Source organism: Pseudophryne corroboree, chromosome 2, assembly GCF_028390025.1.
Source record: "Pseudophryne corroboree isolate aPseCor3 chromosome 2, aPseCor3.hap2, whole genome shotgun sequence".
Taxonomy (NCBI): domain Eukaryota; kingdom Metazoa; phylum Chordata; class Amphibia; order Anura; family Myobatrachidae; genus Pseudophryne; species Pseudophryne corroboree.
The window spans coordinates 290,273,479-290,284,384 of NC_086445.1; the positions used below are offsets into that span (position 1 = coordinate 290,273,479).

The 10,906-nt window shown below is 41.8% G+C and overlaps 1 non-coding gene across 1 annotated transcript; it reads right to left on the bottom strand.

Moving 5' to 3' along the window:
- Positions 1-8,694: 8,694 nt before the first annotated feature.
- On the bottom strand, positions 8,695-8,885 carry LOC135052852 (U2 spliceosomal RNA). Its single transcript, XR_010242309.1, has one exon. It is a non-coding gene; the product is annotated as a U2 spliceosomal RNA (small nuclear RNA).
- Positions 8,886-10,906: the final 2,021 nt, after the last annotated feature.

Below are 10,906 nucleotides of genomic sequence, written 5' to 3' on the forward strand. Positions count from 1 at the left end.
ACCTCTCATATTTGCAGATTTTACTAATTTAGCATGCCAATCATTACATGGGGCATGTTTAACAGTGGAACACAGACACAGAGCCATAACAAGGCACACATATACCTAGTTCCAGACCTTACCCATGAGCAGGCAATGTAATTTCAACTTGCAGAGGTGGCATTGTGCCGGCAGCATCGGTAAGCACAGTGCTGACCCAGAGATACAGAGGATGCTTCGATTAGCTGCCCAGACTGATGGGTGCCCGTCAGGAACATGAAAATAATGGTCTGGCAGCACTGCAGCAGTGATTCTGACTATAGCACCCTGCTAAACAGAAGAAAGGGCCATGGGGTAGCTATGAGGACACCCAAAGAACCCTTGCGCTCTATGAAGTGGCACTGGTAGCAAAGACCTAGTTACAGCTCTGTAGACATGACTAAATTAAAATTAGACTGTCTAAGATTATTTAAAAGGGGAGGCATTTGGAAACCTCTATGAATACTTGTTGCATGTATAATGAAACATACAACTACCATGGTGGAAACATTGTGTCATACTTACTTCAGGAGTAGTTATATGATTTTTAAAAGAAATTATTGTGAAATATATTTTCGAGATTTAAAAATTTGATACAGTATTTACAGATGTAAAGCAACACTCTTGACACAACCATTTTTACTGTATAATCCTTAATTCCAGTATATGTTACTTTTCCAATAATTTTGAAAACATCTATATTTAACTTTAGATTGCAGAACAACACTGAAGATTAAATTACTGAGTTTTTTCATATAAAATATAAACTTTTTTTTGTATGTCATTTCAGTTTTCATTTAAATTTTAAATAAGTCCCAAAAAAGTGATTTGGAATTTTCAAATATAATGCTGATTTATGGGTGAAAAAAATTTATTTGCTTTTTTCAAATCCTCAGTCTTTCTGCCAATGAAACACTTTCTGGTGAACTGAAGACTCCTTAGAATGTAACGGCAGGAGGTAAGCAAAGCATGAGGCTCAGTGATAATGAGTAATTGTTTATTTGAAAGAAAAACAAAAAAGTTACTGTATATTTCTTTATATAACATACCACTTGATAAAACAGCAAGAAAAATAAAGTTAGGAGCTGATACATACATAATGTAGAGGAAAACTGCTTATCTGTGTTTATTACCTAAGGAAACTTTTTTTAAGTGTTAGCACTAATATATGTCACAGCAGTCTCAGCTGTATACTGTGAGGTAATATCATTTCTGTGATGGAGGTTATGCTTGCCAAGATTAGGAGGAGGAATGAATAAGATTAAGGAGCGGAGTGGTTTCAGGCTTGCCTGGGGGATGTATGTATAGAAAAAAAAGGTTATAAAAGTCAGCACGCAATCAAATTGAAATGTGAAGGATTGTGGTGAATAAAAGCAAATTAATTTACATTGTAGCAGAAAGGAGAAAGTGACAGATGTTTCAGAGACCTTTCTTCAGTACACTGACGATAGCACTATAGCACACATTAGCAGTCCCCCCGCCTCACAGCATGTACACCTATATACCATAAATGGATACATGCCTTAGGCACATATAATGCTATATAAATATTAGAGATGAGAGAGTTCGGATCTCAGAGATCTGATCCCCCTGAACTTCACGATCTGAGCCGGGATCTGAGTCTGGCTCGGGAGTGAACGCCAAACTCAGATCCCAGAACGAGGCAAAAGGTCATCATTCCGAGTTTTTCGATCGCAAGCTGCTTCCCATCTAGTATGTTTGTAGTTAGCTATGATCCAGAGAACTTGGCAAGCTTTTTTCAGGGGGACCACCTGTCACTGAAATGATGGGTTTATTGAACTGTGCATATCCTGTTTAAACAACATAAGGGTGGGTGGGAGGGCCCAAGAACAATTCCATCTTGCACCTCTTTTTTTCTTTGTTTTATGTGCTCTTTGGGGCTTATTTTTTAAAACTGCCATCCTGTCTGCCACTACAGTGCCACTCCTAGATGGGCCACATGTTTGTGCCACCCACTTGTGTCGCTTAGCTTAGTCATCCAGCTACCTCGGTGCAACCTTTTGGCCTAAAAACAATATTGTGAGGAGTGAGATGTTCAGAATAGACTGGAAATGAGTGTTATTGAGGTTAGTAATACCGTAGGATCAAAATTACCCCAAATTCTGTGATTTTAGCTGTTTTTATGTTGTTTTTAAAAAAAATCCAGATCCAAAACCAAAACCCGAAAGGGTGATTTTGGCAAACCCAAACCCAAATTCAAAATAAGAATGGAGATCCAGATCCAAAACCAAAACCCAAAACCAGAAAAATGTCTGGTTCATATCTCCAATAAATATTCATACAGTATATATATAAATGTTCATAATGTAGATAGTAAAATTTCTGCACCTTCAGTACTTTGGAAGCAGCAGTCATAGCACTGTATGTAATGCAGCTTTTTATAACATTCAGATGCCTCCTACTGCATTAGTGATCTGATTTGATCAAAGCATCTATCATTGGGCAGCTTGCGGCACCAATGGTGCCATGCAAGACGCCCATTGCAGAGGCCAGAAAATATGGGCATAGATTAGTTTTAAATTATTGGTCAATTAGTTACCCTTTATATGGCACCTCTGGCTCATGGCAGCATACATCTACCCTTGAGGAAGTTCCAGAAACAGCGCAAAGGGATGAAACGCATTGGTCTACTTACCGCTACCTCTCCATTTGATGCACAAAATTAGATAAGCTTGCATTTCTTTTATAAATTGTATGAGTCTATTTTTTTTTTTTTTTTGTGAATCTGTGATTAAAAGTATTGTTAAAACAATATCACACTATCAACGACTTTTCCCAATTGGGAGCTATTTTGGTTTTAAGGTACAGCTGCGAATCTAATTTGAAGACTTCAATTTGATTACCGACAGTGAGTGTACCTTTTTATCCCTAAGGGTTCTCTTACCCATATAGCCACATGGGTGTTGTGTTTTTGCTATGCTTCATGAGTCACACGGTTCACCTAGTGGATTTGAATGAGTTGCACTAATCACTTTTTCTTTTTTTTGCACGTTAGCACCAGTCACTTTAAGATAAAGTGCACTTTACTCATATATTTCACCCTTTCTCTGCCCGTGGGAAAATCATCATTGAATGAGCATACCAGATGGGGACAGAGGATAAAGGGAGGATCATCTTTCTTGAAAGAATCTGCTAAGAACTTGTTATTCACATATTTCTGGTATGCATATACCATTACTTATGAGGATTTCTGATGCACAGATCACTTTATGAGCACTGAAGGCGCAGGAATTTTACTATCTATGAACATTTCCTAAAAGACCTATTGAGATATAGGTCAATTGAAAATCTCTGCTTTCACTATACTTTGGAGTGTCATTATATTGTACACATAGTTGTGTGATTGTTGAATTTTAAGGTTGACAGCTGCTCCGGTGCCTTCAGTATAAATGATAAATACACACACTGTTCCCCCGTTGCTAGGGGAAACAAACAGCGGTACTCCGGAGAATCAGTAGAAGGTATCACAAATGTATTTAAAGCATGAGCAAAAAATGCACCACTGACGTATCGGGGCTTACAGGCCCCTTCTTCAAGGTGACAAACAAAAAACAACTTGTCACCTTGAAAAAGGAGTGTGTAAGCCCTGAAATGTCGGTGGGGCAATTTTTGCTCATGCTTTAAATTAATTTTCAATACCTCCTACTGAGTCTCTGGAGTGCGGCTGTTTGTTTCCCCTAGCAACGGAGGAACAGTGTGTGTATGTGTGTATATATATATATATATATATATATATATATATAGTACAGTATATTAAAATGTAACATTCTATTATAGTTAATATGTTACAAGCACATTGTTGCAAATTGGGTGTAATTTACACAAAAAAAGTAGAAGAGAAAAACAGCATGTCTATGCACATTAGTAAGGTTCATACATTACACCTGAGATCATTGGTGCAAAGTACTGATTTTTGGTACTTTGCACATATGCAAGAACCATTCTGTGCATGTGCACATCAGATTGTCATTAACAGTCTAATGCCATTTCAGGGGTGGGTTGGGGCGGCGATGGGCTCCATTTGAAAAAACTGATGCATTTTACCTCCATTTAGGGGGTGGGAAGAGGCCAGGGATCTCCATCGTAGGACAGAGATTTTCAGCCCTCTGCAATGGGCGGCTTGCATGGCACCATTGGTGCCATAAGCTGCCAAAAGGTAAATGCTATGATCCGATTAGATCACTAATGCAGCAGGAGGCATCTGCATGTTATAATCTGCTGCAATTACATACAGTACTATGGGGGTCATTCTGAGTTGTTCGCTCGCAAGCTGCTTTTAGCAGCTTTGCACACGCTAAGCCGCCGCCTACTGGGAGTGAATCTTAGCTTATCAAAATTGCGAACGAAAGATTAGCAGATTTGCGAATAGACACTTCTTAGCAGTTTCTGAGTAGCTCCAGACTTACTCGGCATCTGCGATCAGTTCAGTCAGTTTCGTTCCTGGTTTGACGTCACAAACACACCCAGCGTTCGCCCAGACACTCCTCCGTTTCTCCAGCCACTCCCGCGTTTTTCCCAGAAACGGTAGCGTTTTTTCACACACACCCATAAAACGGCCTGTTTCCGCCCAGAAACACCCACTTCCTGTCAATCACATTACGATCACCAGAACGAAGAAAAAACCTCGTAATGCCGTGAGTACAATACCTAACTGCATAGCAAATTTACTTGGCGCAGTCGCACTGCGGACATTGCGCATGCGCATTAGCGACTAATCGCTCCGTTGCGACAAAAAAATAACGAGCGAACAACTCGGAATGACCCCCTATGACTGCTGCTTCCAAAGCAGCAGTGATAGCAAAACCAACCACATCTGAATGACCCCCATGTTGTGCATGCACATTGATTGCACTCTCTATAGCTATTTCCATAATAAAGCGCTACTAATGCTATTTTAAGATAGTATTAACTAGCAGAGAGCTAGGATTTTCAGAGTTTGTTAAATCTGTTAATATCACATTTCTTATAAAGCACTATGATGGTAGCACATGGATAAATGGATATCAGCTCAGGCTGCATGAAAGCTCTTCATGGTAGTGAAACAAAGATATTAGTTCTGTAGTAGCAGTGACAGTAGTAGTGGATTTATTACTTATGATTTATTTGTGGCATCAAGGTTACACAACAGATTATTAACTAAAGTGAAGATTTTAAAAGATGTATTTAAGCCTGGAGAAGAAAATAGGGATTTTTGTTTACTTACCGTAAAATCTCTTTCTCTGATTCCATCTGGGGGACGCTGCGCACTTACTAATGGGTTAGAGTGTGTGGGATTGGGAGTTTGGCACAGAACCTATAAAAAACTAACTCCTCCCCCCTCTAACCCCTCCCATCTCCTTCCTGCTCAGCAGATTACCTCAGTTAACGTTTAGCAAAGCCGGAAGAGGCAGAACAGAATATATATACGGGAGGGATCGCAGCGTCCCCCAGATGGAATCAGAGAAAGAGATTTTACGGTAAGTAAACAAAAATCCCTATTTCTCTTTCATCCATCTGGGGGACGCTGCGCACTTACTAATGGGATTTCCCAAAGCAAGCTAATTAGAGGAGGGAGACACAGACGACATAGCAGTCTGCAAACTTTGATGCCTAACAGAGGCAGTCTCCAAACCAAAAGTATGAAAAACGGAAGAATTTCGTGAAGGTATGTACGGACGACTAGGTCGTCGCTCTACGCAGTTGCTCAACGAATACACCACTGTGAACAGCCCAAGAGGCTCCAACAGGTCGAGTCGAATGAGCCCCTAAGGAATCAGGAACAGGCAACGCCTAAGAAATCTAAGCCTGCTGAATAGCAGAATTAACCCAGCACATCACCCTGTTCTTATTGGCCAGCCAGCCACGCTTGGGTGCAGCAAACAAACCCAACAAGGTAAGAGTTAAGGTTTGAACAACAACCAATAAGGCCAATTACCGACCCGCCCCGGACAAGCCTGGGACGACACAAGAAGCCCAATGTGCTGAAGGAGAGGGAAAACCAATACAACTTGTGGTTTGTAAGTAAAACCACCCTAACTGCATAAACCAAAACACTGTAAGAGAAAAGAAACCGCAACTCAACCAGAGTCCAGAGGCCGGAAAGGAGAAACAGGAGCCATTCTGGAAAGTAAATTCTAGAGCAGAACCCAGTCTGCTAAGATAAGAAGACAAAGTAGTTCTGACAACTGTGTTGTAGAAAAGATAAGAGGCGGAAAGGACTAAGAACTCCAGCTGAGTGACCGTTAAATACACACAAACGATGACAAGTGTTCTGGCACTGTGATTGGTTAGAGAGCAAGAAACGTAGTAGGGCTTGATGACATTGTTTTCCACAATCACGCCGTCAGCGGCAGAATAGACAAAATCCCAGTGATGACGTAAAGGTTGGGAGTGGAGAGCTGGCCGAAAAGGTACCCTGTAAGGAGCCCTGGTCACTCTGGGCCATAACATTGCAGAACAGAGTCAACAGGCAAATCCGAAGCGGATTAGGAAAACCGAAAGAGCCACTGGTCAAATGCGTTGAGGTACTCACTAGATGTTGCCAGAGGCAGAATAAATATGCTAGATGAAAGTGACAAGGAGCTGACACGGCGTCTACGATTGCCACAAGAGGATTCCCGAAACGATCACAGTACCAATGAAGCCCTGAGGTCTATGTCGGCTAGTTATAGACACACCAAAGCCAGAAATCCCAGTTGATTTCACATACTTTAAGGAAGAACAGCCTGAAGATTCAGGAAATCTGCTTCCCAGTTGCCCATTCTGGAACTGGAGATGACAGACACTGCCGGGATCCAAAATTCCGCCCTCTGCATATGTTAGATACTGTTCCGATGTCTCTCCAGCTACAAGTGTCACAGAACAATTGATATAGGTCACAGTGGATAGACCCTGTAGAAGACATTGAGCTGGAGTCAAGGCGTTGTAGATCGCCCGTAGATTGGAAGTGATATTTCCACTTCGGACATCAGTTTCATAGAAAACGCCAGAGTTGAAACCAAAAAAAAACGTAATGTCTGAAACTTTTGACTGTGGTTATGACCCTCCATGTCGAGACAGAATGAAGTCCTATAAGTTAGATCTGGATTGTGTAGCCCAACGAAAAGATCGACCAATGAAAATATCTTGGTATTTTAATAGAGAAACTAAACTGCTGTTTACGTAAACTCAATCCTGCCTGAGATTAATAACCTTTAATCTGAGATTGAAGAAACCAGGCAGGAGACCGGGGGAATGGAGCCACCTATAAAATCGCCACTGTCCTGCAGAGGAAGTGTATGTCTGACCCCTGAGTCTATTCTGGTCAGTAAATCCTGCACTCCGCCAACATTCGAGATACCAGGTATCGAAAAGAATACCCATGAATAACATCTTCTGCGAAGGAAGAAATACAGAACTAAGGTCCGTTGTAGAAAAAAAGTGCATGAGACAGCTGCTTTTTTTTTTTTTTTTTAACAACTGACCCAAAATGGTAGCGATGCCCAGATGATGGAAAAAGGATTGGACTGAATACTCCTGTTAGATAGCGAACAGATTGCAATGATTAGAGCCCATCTAAGATGGGCACTAAAGATTCTTGCTTGGTACGTGTTCCCCAAGATTCAGAATATATGTTCGTGATACAAATTCAGTACATCCAACGGATCAGTGGACTCTGAGAAAGCTGGTGTCCTCCCCACTGGGAACCAGACTGTCCGACTCCGTGGCCCCTGCAGAGGGCACATTGGAAGTCCGTGTTCTAGGCATACAAATGCCTCCCAAAAGAATACCCATTTTTCTGACATAGGTTAAAATACCCATTTCTCAGCTATTATCCTCAGGATGAGAACCCACGACCTGTTATACCGCAGGCATACACCTTACTGATAGAGTTATTTGCTCCCGCCTGCAAAGTACGCTTTAATTTGGAAGTAGAATTTTACGATTCGCAACCAAAATATAGCCAGGGAAAAGATGCAATAATAAATAGATAGGGAATAGAGCTTGAGAGACCAAAACAGTCAATGGATAATTTGAAAAGGATCAGCTGCCCCAAGAATGGATAACTTGCATAATGCAACCGGTTTAAAGATTCATGCATAAGCCCGGAGAGGGCGTAGGAATATTCCTGTCAGAATGAATACTAATATAATAACGGCCTCACCGTTGTCAATCTGTGGTGACTGTTAAGGTCACATACTGTACTTTAGTAAAGACAGTTGCCTTAGGCTCTCCCATGATGGATGCGTCCACTAATTATTAGTGCAACCTTCATTAGATCAGTGTCTTCATCAGCGAAAGGATAAAGAAATACTGTCTCTAATACTGAGAACACCGAAATTGAACCGAAAACAGTATGTATTAGAGACAGACACATTTCCCTGGAAATATAAACTATTTCATCAGGTGTGTAGTCAGACTTCCATCAACATTCTCTCACGTGAAGGAAGAGGTGGAAACCAAGAAATTCAGTAGATTATTTCTTATTTCTATCCTGAAGGATCCTCACTGACAGGATTTATCTCACCATTTTCTGTAGATGAAGCCTCAAAAACGCCTCCGAAGTAAAGGAGCTATATTGTCTGTCAAAGACCAGACTCGCTGCACAGTATGAACTGATTAAGGAGCTTTGTTCAGCCATTTGGCAAATCATAAGTACATAGTGTACAAGAAATAGAAATAGTCTGTCCTTGTTTTGAAAGGTGCACCGGTCACGGAGGTACTGCAATACCGAGTCAATGCGTGGAGTGGACGGAGCAATCTCTTCTTCCATTTTTCTGTTCTAAACATATATTTAATACATGGCCCCCACATAGGGAACGTATCCGATATTAAACTGATAAGAACAGAAACTACACTTGATCCTAGCCAAAAGGTCAAGTAGTGATCTTTTTACCAAGACTAGCGGCTAAGTAGTAAACAGAGTACCAGACCCATTACATTGACATATTGTAAGGAAAAATATACTCAAAGAATACCGGTATTTGTGGACCGGTCCTGGAACCCCCATCCCTGCAAGTGCAGGGAATATATATATATATATATATATATATATATATATACATATATAACTTCACACAGTTAGGGGCATACACTGAACTGGAGGGAGGCAGGTTCAGGGGAAATTTAAGGAAAATATTTCCTCACAGAAGGGGTAGTGAACAAGTGGAACAGCCTCCCATGAGAGGTGGCAGAGGCCAAGACTGTAGAGCAATTTAAACCTGCTTGGTATATTCATATACTTCTATGTAAACAAGCTCATGGCTTCAGTGCTGTGAGGCAGCAATGCTAACCACTACTCCATCTGTATTATTCTGGATTGAGGTGTGTCTGGCCCACAGAGGCATAAACTGATCCCTGGAACCTCCCGGCTGCTCTGCAACTGGTGTCCTGGAGCATGGGGTACCTGTGTCCGTGCTACCTTTAGGAAGTCTGGAGCCACATTGTGCAATTTAATGTATATGGGAATCAAACCTGTGTTTAGTCTATCTTACTAATACACAGCATTAGCCCACAAAGCTATTGGAGCTCCTGTGTAGTAAACTACTGAACTTGTCGTTCCTTTAGGAGATTTGCTGTTTACAACCATGGAATATACAATGCCACAATCATAGCACACAATAATGTCTCATAACTCTGTGCTGTGGTCCAGCTCTACAGACTGAGCTATAACGCTCCTTTTATAACATGATGTAAACAACTGTTGTCAATTTAGAATAGCACAACACTAGTTAAGAAAAAATCCCCGCCTGTGTAATAAACAGGGTGAGGTAAAAATAACTCTATTACAGTGAGATTACCGAAATATATGTACTAAAGGATCACTAAAGAGCACTAAAGAATCCCTTAGAATAAACGAGCTCCAGAGCATATGAAAGGGCTGTGTTATACTTGTTGTTTTTGCTGCTCTCCGCCTGTACTAACAGGGTGAGACGCTGTGTTATGTGCAGCGCAGTATCCCCCGCTGACCTGACGGATGGTCTCTTGCAGAGATAGAAGATGGCGCCTATAGCTGAGTCCTGCCCCCACAGAGAGAGGACGGCGGCGGTAAGACGCTGTTGGGCGGGAGAACGGGGCGCGAACACAACATCCTCCTGCGTCCCGCCGCGGTACAGCCTCCCCACCCCCGCAACTGAGCTCCGTAAAATCATTGAAATGACTACCGCTGCTGTCTGACAAGACGCGGCTTCCATGAAATGAGCGGCGGAAGCGGGACTGAACCGCTCCGTCCGCTCTGAGCAGGGAGGGGGGTCCGCATACACCAGCGCTGCACAATAATAAATACAATTATTATAAATACCATATATGCAATAACAGCCCAACGCTGCCCAGGCAGATTGTGGCTGTCTTACCAGTACAGTGCCTCCTAGGAAATCCATCCTGCATCAAGTAAGCCCCAGTGACTAAGAGTATGGTGGCTTCTTAGAGGCTCTGGGGAGTGGGAGACACATAACTAACTAACCCCACTCCTAGTATACGTGTCTCCTGTAAACAGGGACTAAGCACACATAAGTAAAATCAAAATAAACAACAGAAACCTAACTAAAATCTACACTGAAGGAATCTGTGCCTGTACTCCTCAGGCACAAAACTAAAACTGGGGTAATCTGCTGAGCAGGAAGGAGATGGGAGGGGTTAGAGGGGGGAGGAGTTAGTTTTTTATAGGTTCTGTGCCAAACTCCCAATCCCACACACTCTAACCCATTAGTAAGTGCGCAGCGTCCCCCAGATGGATGAAAGAGAAATGAACAGTACCCATGAACCTTAAGGGGGTTAAACTCTGAAATGGATTTAGCCAAGGACATTATAGGGGGTGATAAAAGTGATGGTATTGTTGGCAGTTGTATTGATTCAATATATGTGTCTGTGGGGGGGGGGGTATTAGGTTGTTTGTAATACCTACTTTTAC